General features: G+C 37.4%; 1 protein-coding gene across 2 annotated transcripts in view; it reads right to left on the reverse strand.

Annotated features, from left to right (window-relative positions):
- syt2a (synaptotagmin IIa) overlaps window positions 1–12,547 on the reverse strand; it is a 78,828-nt gene that overhangs the window by 48,246 nt on the left and 18,035 nt on the right. Inside the window, exon 1 of one of the 2 annotated variants that reach the window (XM_016560738.1) lies at window positions 5,755–5,779. The exons of the other annotated variant lie outside the window; for it this stretch is intronic. The gene's annotated coding sequence lies outside the window, so the exon portion shown is untranslated. Of the gene's footprint in view, window positions 1–5,754; window positions 5,780–12,547 lie in introns of those variants that run through there. 2 annotated transcript variants of the gene reach the window in all.

The following is a 12,547-nucleotide window of genomic DNA, read 5'->3' on the forward strand; positions in this document are numbered from 1 at the left end:
GGTGCATGCGCAACGCTGACCTCGTACGTCATCCGCCCGGAGCTGCTTCCGTGTACAACTGTTGGTGCAAGCTACATTAAAGTGATTATTACGTTTTAAATATGGTTATTTTTCTTACAAAAATGCATCGATTCGCTACAGGAGGCCTTTGTTCACCCTCCGGAGCCGTGTGAGACACTTTTTTTTATGGATGGGCTCTTTTTATTTCACTTCTTTTGGACTGATGCATGCAACACCCGCTGAGTGGCATTAAACAGCTTGAAAGATCAAAGACAATTTTTTATATAACTCTGACTGGATTCGTCTGAAAGAAGAAAGTCATATACACCTAGGATGACTTGAGGGTGAGTAATTTGTGGGCTAATTTTCATTTTTGGGTGAACTAACCCTTTAATACAAGCTATGCAGAAAATCGGTTGTCTGTGACAGCGGTCAGCTTAGACAGGTCAGTGTCATTATACAAACATATCCGACTAAAGAATGCCATAATTGACCAATAAGAACCAAGCATTCCAGGGAGCTGTGTATTAAGTCGACCAATTAGAGATGAACTGATATATCGGTTTTACCAATTAATCGGCACCGATAGTTCTTATTGTTTAGAATTTAGTTGAATTTAGTAGTTTTTCTTTCTAGACATATTTTCTCTCATTTTCATCATTTTATTCCATGTTTTTCATAAAGTAAAAACAACAACGCCATCAGTGTGTCTGTAGTGATGAAGCAAGGCTATTTTTATTTAATTTCATTTGATAAGTACAAATCATTAGTTAACTTATTAATGTTAATTTTCAGCTCTATTTTACATTAACTGAAAAGTTTTTCATTCATACTAATGCTGATTTTAAAAAGACTATTGGCCTGTTATCGGATATCGGTTATTGGCTAGATTTTCCAATAGAAGTTTTCGGTATTTTAAAACTGACACTAGGTAAAATGAGCATTTCTATTCAAGCCACAGGACACACATTGTGCTAATCGATGTTTGTACTTATTAAGTCATGATTGTTTTATAACCGTATGTGGGTTCAAAAAGAAAACAATTACAATTGAAAACAGGATTAAAATATAAACATACTCTGTAAAAACTGCCTTATAGGTAGCTTATAATGCAGTATGGTTGTTTGTCATTTGGTCAGATATTAAATGGACCAGCTGGTCTACCAGATGGTGGAGATGTGGTTGAGCTGGTAGAACATTTGATCAAGCTGGTTAGAACTGGTACATATAATCTTCAACCACCAGCCACCATGTTTCAAACCTAATACGTCTACCTTAAGGGTGGTATGACCTGTGTTTTCAAGCAGAGCCCATGCATGACAAAAATATTCTAGGTCAATCAGGTCCACGTTGATGGTTAACACCTAATCAAGCTTGGACCAGCTACAACCCAACACCAGTTGCAAAAAACAGCGACCATATTAAGTTGCTTTTAGCATGATTGTACTGCAGTCAATTACTGCATTTTTGAAATGCAATATTTACTTCAAAGTAACTAAAAATATCTGAAAACAAAAAATGTGCACCATCCATTTTGGACTTAAAATAAAACAGGTATTGAAACTGGGTTAAACGACACACAGGCACAATGTTCAGTCAATATCAAATATTGATTTTATAAAGACCAAATATTGACTGCAAAAAGACCAAAGACTGGGTTTCACTAGTAAAGCTAGTGAAATTACATTCTTAATGATACACTCAACCTGTAATTCAACATAAGGATCATGTATAATTTCTTCCTACATTTTGCTGCATCAAACAGTTTCGTCAACCTCAAATCAATGCAAAAGCATTTTTTCTGCAGCTAATGGAAAAACTGAAGTGCTCAAACCCCCCTCATTATTTGGGACCGAAAATAAAACGATAGCCGTGAGGTAAATGTAATGAGTGAAAGATGTACTTTCCATGATTCCAGCATTTAACTGGTGTTTCCCAGTATTCAGTGAACGATGTGAGAGTTAATGCACACCAGAGTAACACAGCAGCAGTGGGATAGCGCTCATATGGCATATTCACCGTTTGATCTGCCTGTACTCTGTGTTGGTCCACTGTGATTTCAGTCTCGGCGCCCCCGGAGACAGACAGCTGGAGACTCACAAGGCTTTTATTACGTGTCACAAAAAATTACCCATCTCCTTAAGTGTGGCTGTCTCCTTTAGAGCTGATGAAAATGAAATCAATACTGCCTCAATCACTCCAAGCGGGAGAGAAAGGGATGGCCTTTTCCATTCCTCCACCTAGTCCTCAATGAGAGCCGGATCGTTCGACCCTTACATGCTGTCAATATTTGCAGCAAACACTAGCTACATGCTTAGCACAAGATTAATCACATTAACGGGGAGAACTGGATTCTTTTGGAGGGAAAATCTTGGAATGGTTTCAAAAAGAAATCAATGTGTTTAAAAAAAAAGAAATCACAGGTCTTTCATGAAGCAAAGACACTTCCATGTGCTCAAGAGTGTCTAAACATGGGCTGTGAAAACTGCCACACTGAAGTGTCTCAAAATTGAAAAACTACTTCAGAATATATTGAGCACTACAGTACGTTCTTTTTGCCTCAAAAGACTTTGAATGGCGCAAGCTATAAAGAGCAGCAAGTAGATGTAAGTGATCTCAGTAAGATGCTTTTCAGTAGGAACTAGCCCTTCAGTGACCACAGAGTATTGACTGATTCTGGATCTATTACACTCACTGGTGACCAAAGCTTGGACCCCGAGTGACTTCTGTCCTGAGGCGTAGCTCTGAGACCGGATGGAGCTCCTTCTGTTTACTCACAATTACAATAGACCAGCCTTGACAGAAACAGTGTGAAAACCTGTTATCTTTAAGACTATTATTTATTCATATCATGATCTAGATCAGGCTTTCCCAAATGGGGGTTTGTGAGGAAACCGCATGAGTTGATAAAAACACAATAATTAAATCAAATGTTTAAATTAATGCTGTAAAATTAACAAATAAATGTGGCTCCACAATTAATCAAAATCGTTTGGTGCGATTATCAAATTCAAGGCATTTCTGTGGATAAACATTTGCCAAGATAAAAGCTAGAGGAATTGGATGTTTAAAATTTAAAACATAAATATTAATATTCTAATATTTTAAATAAAATTTCATAATTTTCAAATGTTACTTTTTTACAGAACATTTTTAATTTACAACAGTAATATATTTATATATTCATTTTTAAAATTACAGTTTAAACAAACATATAACAACCAGCCATAAAAACATACAGGCCCATGTTTAAACAAGTTATTTAAAACATAAAATAAAAAATAAAATACTAAAAATGATCATTTATATAATCTTATATTTTATCTGTTTAATTAAATATCATGTGACCATTACCAACATCAGAGATCCAAGAACGTGCAAATGAAAGCTTACATTAAAGGATTCACAGGGAATGCCCTCCATATTTAAGCAGATACTGTCGTTGGAATGGTTGAAATTCAAAATAAGCAAGGAGAATTTTCTGCTCTAGATGTTTTTGTTCAAACCAGGAGGCAATTAAATACATTTCATGAGAATCGTAGTTACAGATCTCTAATCTAATAAATTTTAATTGCGCCACTGTATTTGCAGTTTAATGCGGCCATAGCCAGAGGCCCGTGTGACTCATAACCTACTAAAACTGCTGTGGAGAATCAAAAATGATTACATAAGCATTCTGCTATATCACTAGTAAGAATCAGAAACCCAACGGTAGTAACCTAAAAACAACACTCCCTCATCTTGCTTAGTAAAACGTTTTCGTAAGTGTTTCCCCAGTCACTCTTGTCTATGTCTGACCTCTTCAGTGTGGTGTAGTGTTTCAGCTCTGGAGCTGGTGTGAGTGCTGAGGGAATACCTCCAGATCCTGCATCCTGCAAACAGCTTGTAACGGGAGCGGGGAGGGGTGGCTCTGGCACGGGCAGGATGTTCTTGGCCGCTATAAAACAGGCCCTCTCACTGGGCTTGTCTTGTTTATAATAAACAGACTGAGATATTATGCAAACTGACATGCATTTTAAAGATGATGAGTGTCATTTCAGTGTTACAGTATAAGATTTATATGAGACAACTATAAAAATTGAATCAGAATATAACTCAAACTAATTTTTTTTAAAGAAAAATTATTTAGCCAGGGTGCATTAAATTGATCAAAAGCGATAGTAAAGACATGTATAATGTTACAAAGTTTTGCTCTATTTCATATAAATGCTGTTCTTTTGGACTTTCTATGCATCAAAGAATCCTGAAGAAATATAAATTTCCACAGAAATAATATGCTATAAGTAAACTATTAGAGTAAGTAAACTCTTTTCAACATTGATAATAATAATAAATGTTTCTTGTGCAGCAAATCAGCATATTAGAATTATTTCTAAAGGATCATGTGACACTGAAGACTGGAGTAATGATGCTGAAAATCCAGCTTTGCATCACAGCAATAAATTATTAAATTATTTTAAAACATTAAAATAGAAAACAGTTATATTAAATTGTAATAATATCTTACAATATTACAGTTTTTACTGTATTTTTGATTAAATAAATGCAGCCTTGGTGAGCATAAGAGACTTTTTACAAAAACATTAAAATATTTTACCAAACACAAACATTTGAATGGAAGTGTACATATTCTGTGTTGCATTAAAGTGAAAGACAAAAAAAGGCGTATTTGATTAGGTTTGAGTGTAATGGCATTTATTTCCTCAAAAAATGTGTCTGTTTTCATTTGAGAAAAACATAAAAAGCAAGCCACATATTTTCCTCCATGCTTTTTGACTACATGAAAGCAAAATGAAGCTTGATTGTTTTTTACATGGTGAAAATATCTTAAACCAGTTAGAAAACAGCTACAATGTTCCAAAAGCCAGCAACTGCCTTGGTTTAGATCAGTGGTTCCCAAACCTGTCCTGGAGGCCCCCCTGCCCTGCACCTTTTGTATGTCTCCCTTATCTAACACACCTGATTCCACTGGTCTCCTGATGTCTCCTGAACTTATAAACTTGAGCTGGCATCCACAGTACCTCAGAGAGACCTCAAATGACCAGCACTGAATCATATGACCCCTTTAACACCAATATCCCAGTGGCTGAGCACAAGCATGAGAGTGTTTGTAGGGAGTAATCAATAACTTTTATGATGGGGATTGAGACAGCACTCAAATAGAGCCTATATTAATCTGGGTTTAGCGCTGTACATTTGCGTCATTTGAAACGCACTAGGTGCGTCATAGTTTTAAAACATCATTGTGTTAATCCATACTTCATTATGAGTGACCTCGCAGGCACAGTGTAGTGTGAAAACCCATATCAATTCAAAATCAATAGTCTCAAGCAAGTCAATGAAAATGTAACGTTTCATTTTACTGGTCTTGATCAACACACACAATATTTTGTACATTATTAGTCTTTTTTAGCCCCTCTCATAGAGTTTCCAAGCAACTATCAATTAGGGAAATGACTCTTGTTTGGGGGTGGGCTTTCGAAAGAACACGTTTCGTAACACATAAAGGATATCCCATAAATCACAGTCCTCCCCTGCAGCTCTTGAATTATCACACTCCAGCACACCCATCATGGCGCCGTCTGGCTGAACAAATCTCTATCGCAAAACAGCATTGTTTTATCATGACAAGGGTTGGATTTCCATTTCTGAAAACAATCTCACGTTTAAGTGAAGCTGTGAGGCTGAGAGATTTTGCTCCGAACAATCTAATCTCAAACTCCAGTATGTGTTCAGTAAACAAAACTTCAGTACCTGTATCAGATGTGTTGTCTTGCTTTTGTATAAGTCTGGTTCGCATAAATGGGTGCAGGAACCTGAATATAAAGAGTAGAGCAGTACATAATTCTCAACTTTTTTTACACAAAGGACTGCCATTGTCCAACACTCAAATACCCAACCTTATGGGCTATTAATGTAATGTTATGCAATTATTGCAAATCTGCTTGTTTTCAAACATTTTTATTAACAGAAACTGAGAGTACTGATATATTAAATTAACCACAATCCATTTTGTGATTCAAGAAATGCATGTTCATCAATAAAAACTATATACAGTGGGTACGGAAAGTATTCAGACCCCCTTAAATTTTTCACTCTTTGTTATATTGCAGCCATTGGGTGTAAATACCCATTTATGTTCTTTTTACATTTAAAACTAAAATAGAGTTTTATAAATTATATATAAATTATTATAATTATAAATTATTGCTTAATTAGTTTTAATTAGCCAACAGCCCCCTTGGAAGTTTATTGAGGCCCCCTAGTGGGAATAAACTTATAGTTTAAAGGGGTCATATGATGCGATTTAAATTTTTCCTTTAGTTTTGTTGTTTCCGCCACCATGTCGTAAAGACACTGTGTGTTTCGTTGTGTGCAGCATTGTGAAAGCGAAACTACTTTGTTTGGTCTTCCAAAAGAGGACGATATCTGATTCGTCATGCCTGGAGCTGATCCGTGCTGGTCGCTGAGGAAATACTACAACTTTGCGCTGTCGATCGCCGGATCGGCTTTCACCGTGGACGAAGCAGAGTCCAGCCAGCCGTCGTCACATGTCCGTTCTCAAGCCCACCCGCCTCTGCTAAATCGACGCGTTTCAGAAAGGTGGGGCATAGAGGAGAAACAATAATGTACAGTATGTGGAAAATAATGTGTTTTTTAACCTTAAACCACATAAACACATTTCATTACACCAAATGAACAAACAAAAATACTGTTCTTTTTAGCAGCATCATATGACCCCTTTAATCTTTAATAAGCAACATTTATAAAAATGGATAATACAATAGCTTCAAATACTCCTGTGAAATTTTGGAAACAAGCTGACATATAAAACTCAGAACAATATTGTATTATACAAGGTTGCACAAAATGATCTAAAGTAAAACATTTTAAACTGTCACTGCTCTGATAAGGGTGGTGGGGAAAAACAACACTAAATGCAAATTAAAAAAAAAGCAAATAACCATATACTGTAATCATGCATACATTTGGAACCTCTATTTTTAAGCGTGTAGTAAGAAAAGCGAAATGTAAATAAACTTCCAAAATGCTTCCAATATTATATATTGTTGACATCATAAGCCGTGAGCCTACAATGTTTTTGACACGTTGTAGACATCACAAGCCGTGAGTCCATTCAAACCCTACAGATTTTGACACAAACTCATAAATCTTTGTAGAAGTTTAATTGTATGTAGTTGTGTACACAAAAACAATTTTGAACCCGTGTTGGCTCGCCACTAAATGCAAAACCACTGCTATATAAAAAGAAGCTTTTGGTTTAGTAACAGCCACATCGCTGTATGAGTAATAGACACATTGCAGCTTCTCTAAGGGAAAAGGAGAAGACATTTAGAGGTTGTTGAAGTGCAGCTCCTCTGCTCAATGTCTCTGGGACAGTCCCAATCCCCATAATAACCATGACTACTATCTCCAGATGCGGAAAAAGTCAGAGATAAACTGGTTTAATCTCTCTCTCTCCGCAAGATTTCCTTCTCTCCATACACACACACATTTTCTTCGCCTCTCAACAGCGCTTTTCAGACTCCCGCTATTTCTTGAAATTAGTACTAATGTGAGAGCACATTAAAAGATTTGCTCGTCCATGACTAGCAAATCCCCTGAGAAACTACACAAATCTTTCATTTCATTACTTCATTTCTACTTCCTCACTCTTTCGAACCGATCCTAAACAATAGTGGCCAGCCACACACATATGAAAAAATGTATTATTCTGACACAGCCGAATCCATAACTGAATTACACCAACGCTGTCTTGTTAGCTCTTCCTGTTGGATACACAGACAGACAGGAGGTACTAGGAAGCATAATTTGGCGTTGACCTTCTAGGATCAATCCGCAAAACTACTATTGCAAATAAAAACACACAGACCCGAACAGAAACGCTCTGAGGCAGAAGCTCGGAGCCCCTTGATAATATTATGGTTGTTAGCATTCCCAAACCATGAAAAAAAACAAACCTAATGTGGCAGATCTGAGACTATCGCTTTAAGGAGAATTGCCTCTCCTCTTGAAGGAGGTAATTGGATCTTTCTCCTACTTGTTTGTGTCCCAAGAGGACAAAATGGCAAACAGGAAGACAAAGCAGCCCCCGATGGTTGTGAATCTCTGGTTAATTGTTTTATTCGTGTCCAGGCTGAAAGCACTAAGCGCTTCTGTCCACTCTGATGATTCAATTCCAGGAATGAGAACACATAAAAGACAAGAGAATAGAGGACAAAATTACATGCTGCTTCCTTTGTGGCGTAAAGTGCAAAATCGTTCTTAAAAGCAAGAGTCAACGCACTCTTACAAGGAACAAAGCAGAAAAATCTTGCTATAAATGTGGTGTATCTTTATAAAGAAAATGTGCTCTTCTCCATGAGTATTTGGTTAGCTAAAGATACAAAATCAGCTCAGTTCTACAGCAGGGGTGTCTGGTCCTGCTCCTGGAGGACCAACGCTGCAATCTGTCCCAACACACCTGCCTGAAAGTTTCTAGTAATCCTGAAGACCTTGATTAGCTGGTCCAGGTGTGTTTAATTAGGAATGGAGATAAACTCTGCAGGATAGCGACCCTCCAGAAGCAGGATTGGACACCACTGGTCTACAGGGCTTGTAATATGCTTGAGCAAGTAATGATACAAAATATCAACAAAGGGCTGTAAATAACTACATATACACTTTCAGGGGGAAAAAATGGTACAAAATCTGTCACTAGGGTGGCACCCTTTCAAAAAAGTACACCTTTACGGTGCTTAATAGCCTTGTGAGCAACACACCAGCATATAGTGCTGTTGTGCTTCGGGTATCCCGAGTTCGATTCCCGGCTCGTGGACCTTTCCTAATCCCATCCCCCTATCTCTCTCCCACTTCACTTTCTGTCCGAGTACTGTCCTATATCATAATAAAGGCAAAAACACCAAAAAGGTACAACTTTGTTAGTTTTTTTAGCCCTTAATAATGCATATTACCACCAAAGGGTACTGCCCTCATTTTTTTTTTCTGAGAGTACCTATAACACAAAGGAATACGAAGAACATTTCAGCTGTTTTTGCATTTATTATGAAAGTCAATGGGATTATATTTCAAGCTATTTCAAGCATGTTTCAAAAGGTACACTCTCTGAAAAAAGGTACAAAAGCATACATATTAGTACCTTAAAGGTAAAAAGTATACATTCGAAAAAGCACTGCCCCCGTAACAGCTTTTGTGCCTTTTTATCTGAGAGTGTAGTGTGAAAGGTTGCAATTTGAATATTACACTGTATACCAGAGTTTGGAATACACAACACAACTTTTGTCTAGATTTGCTGTCTGAAATCGCAGTCATTAGTTGCCGAAAGTCAGAGAGTCTGCATACTTTGGGCAGTCGAAGTAGACAGATTGTATGATGGGCACAGACACCAATTTTTTAGCTTCAGACTAAGGAGCCAAGTTTAGAACACATATTGTTTTCATTTTGAGTCTAAGTTTGAGTCATGACAACTTGAAAGTCATTTAGTATATGATGCCCAATTTTTCCTCTATAACAAGTCCTCAAATATAAGATGTCTGATGTTTTAAAATCTGTTCAGATTTTAAAAGTTGAGTAGAGTATCTCAGACTTGAAATGACACAAGCATTTTGTATGATGAAGAGAGTTTGGAATGATATGATGGTGGGTAAATGAAGACAAAATTTTGAGTGAAAGATCTTTTTAACCAGGGGTGGCTAAGGCCCTGTCCACACGAACGCGGTTATTTTTTAAAACCGCAGCTTTTTCTACGTGGTTAGGCCGTTCGTCCACACACAAACGCAGCACCAGGTCACTGAAACCGAACATTTTTGAAAACGCCTGCCAGGGTGAAGATTTAAAAAAACTCTGGTTGCAGTGTTGTCGTGTAGACAGCGAAACCGGAAGTTTTGGCTTGTGACGTCGGAGCCTGCGCTGTTATCTCTGCCTACTGGAAACTTTTTCAGGCTTCTGATTGGCCAACATGGCTTTACGGTTGAGATTATATCACCACCTGTTGGTTTGGCATGCTCTTGCCAGTGCTTCACAGCATGCGTTTGCATTTTCATGTGGATGGAGATTTTTTTAAAACGAAAGAAGGAAAAACTCAGTTTATAAAAATACCCGTGTACGTGTGGACATGGCCTAAGTTTTGCTCCAACCCTAAACAAACACACCTGAACAAGCTAATCAAGGTCTAAGGGTCAATAGAAAGCTACATGCAGGTGGGTTTTTTTCAAGGTTGGAGCAAAACTCTGCAGCACTAAAGCTCTCCAGGACCTAAGTTGGCCACTCTTGTTTTTAAGGATTCTTGTCAAATTGATTGCACTAACTGGTGGGCCCACTAGGTGGAAACATTCACAGCTGTTCTCTTCATTTTAAGAACTACTTGAAGATGAAGATTGAACATGCCAATAAAAACAACATTATATATGAAAGTGAAAACAAAAACAATGGATGTGCGAGAAAGTCAGATACTGTTGTCAGAACTAAAGGCATGCATTTGACCAACTCATGTTCGAAAGTTGTCATCAAACGTACCAATATAGTCTCACGGTTAACAGAGTACATAATAGAGATGTACAGCTACCAGAAACGCAAGCATTCCCTCACAGCATGTCCACGCATCCGAGAACATGTCTCTGAATCACCATTAAATTATTCCTGTTCAATTTCCTGTAAGCCTGGTCTCAGTTCAGCCTCCAACAAGGTACAAGGACCACGAGACCCTCAAGCAAACCCCTCCTTCTGCAACAGCTTTCCACACATTGTGCAGAAAAGCCCCATGGAAGGAGATTGGGAGTTAGGCTTTCATTTACTCACAAGCAGAGCCAACACCAAAGCAGCCCTCTGGAGAGGGACACACAATCACAGAGAGCAGGTGTGACCAGCTCAACATAATATCTCAGCTTGTAATAGTAACCAAACTTAAGTATAAAGGTGCAAAAATACTCCAATACAGCTGAAAATGCCGCAGGGCTTCTTAGAGGTTGACTTTGAGGTTTCCAGCTATCAGAAAGTACAGCACTCTTTGAAAATGGATGTTTATTGCATATGTCATGCTACTCGACACTGTGCTACAACAAATACTAGTAAATACAGCAACATTAAGTAGTATTTGGCTAAATAATAGGCTTCCGTTTGCTTTCAAATGGTCGCACGGGTCAAAAAACGAAGTCCGCTAAATAGAGACAAGCCCTGATTTTCTTCATTGAGTAAATGCGGCACAAGATGGCAGAGTTTTGTGTGCTGTGGCAGATTGCTAACAGTTGGGTGTCTGTCACAGTCAGCATAGAGGTTATGTAATGAGTTTGGCTTTTGTCTCTAAACTGCTGATACTGCATGTGGAGCTGTGCTCAGCGAAAAATAGTTGCCTTTTTGCATTCGATACGTTCAAAGAAGTGCAGAATGCCTAAGAGAACAGTTGGCAGATATCAGAGAGCGTTTTCATACAGCAACTAGGACTCATTCTCTTCTGCTGGCCTATTTTTATTTTCTCTCTCACGACTCACAGTAACACGCAGTCTTGTATAACACCACAGTAAAATATATTTATTTTAAACTTTTTTTTTAAAATAAGGGTTCCGTTTCATGAAAAATATTTCAGGTTAGTCAGAATGCAATAAACAGATTTGTGTAAACAGTGAAAACCTTCTGAAACTTTTTCATATAACGTCTATATGTGTAGACATATGTATAGAAAAATATTAAGCAGCACAAATGTTTTCAGAATAATAAAACATTTTTCTGAGCAGCAAATCAGCATATTAGAATGATTTCTGAAGGATCATGTGACACTGAAGGCTGGAGTAATGATGCTGAAAATTCAGCTTTGATCTCATAAATAAATTACATTTTAAAATATATTCAAATAGAAAACAGTTATTTTAAATTGCAATAATATTTCACAGTTGGGCTGCATGATTAATCGAATGTGATTGTCATGCGGATCTTATCAGTAAAGCCGGTTCTGTGATTAGTAGTAAATCTCCATCACCTGCTTTCAGATGGAGCAGCATTTACTATACATAGCCGTAGTTCTCTGACAGGCTACGCAAAAAAAAATCGCAGACGATATAATCATACGATTATGAAACCGAAGAACTTGAAGAAGAGAGAAAATGACAGCTGTTTGCGTAGCTTCTCAGTGAACTACGTCTTGAAAGCAGTTAAATCTTCTGTTTATTCAGCAACCGCTAGAGTCGGGGAACTATGATGTCAGAACCCGGTAGAGTAATTCTCCGTGGGTTCCTTCGAGATTTTCCTATGGGGTTTTATAATGGGGTTTTTCAATTTACGAGTAAAATAAAGCCTGTGGTAAACATAACTTGACGATACTTTTACATTTTGTTCTACAACGTAAAGTACACACATCCATACCCAAAACAAAAATTTTGAAGCAGTTATGTTCATTTTTGAAAACGTACGTTTTTAATAAGTAGCTAGATAAGGTTTAGGCTGTGAGTGCGTGCAGTTTATATTGTAAAACAAAATGTAGATGTATCGTCAAGTTATGTTTACCACAGGCTTTATTTTATTCATAAATTGAAAA

Source organism: Sinocyclocheilus rhinocerous, unplaced genomic scaffold (genome assembly GCF_001515625.1).
Source record: "Sinocyclocheilus rhinocerous isolate Xijiao unplaced genomic scaffold, SAMN03320098_v1.1 scaffold980, whole genome shotgun sequence".
NCBI lineage: Eukaryota > Metazoa > Chordata > Actinopteri > Cypriniformes > Cyprinidae > Sinocyclocheilus > Sinocyclocheilus rhinocerous.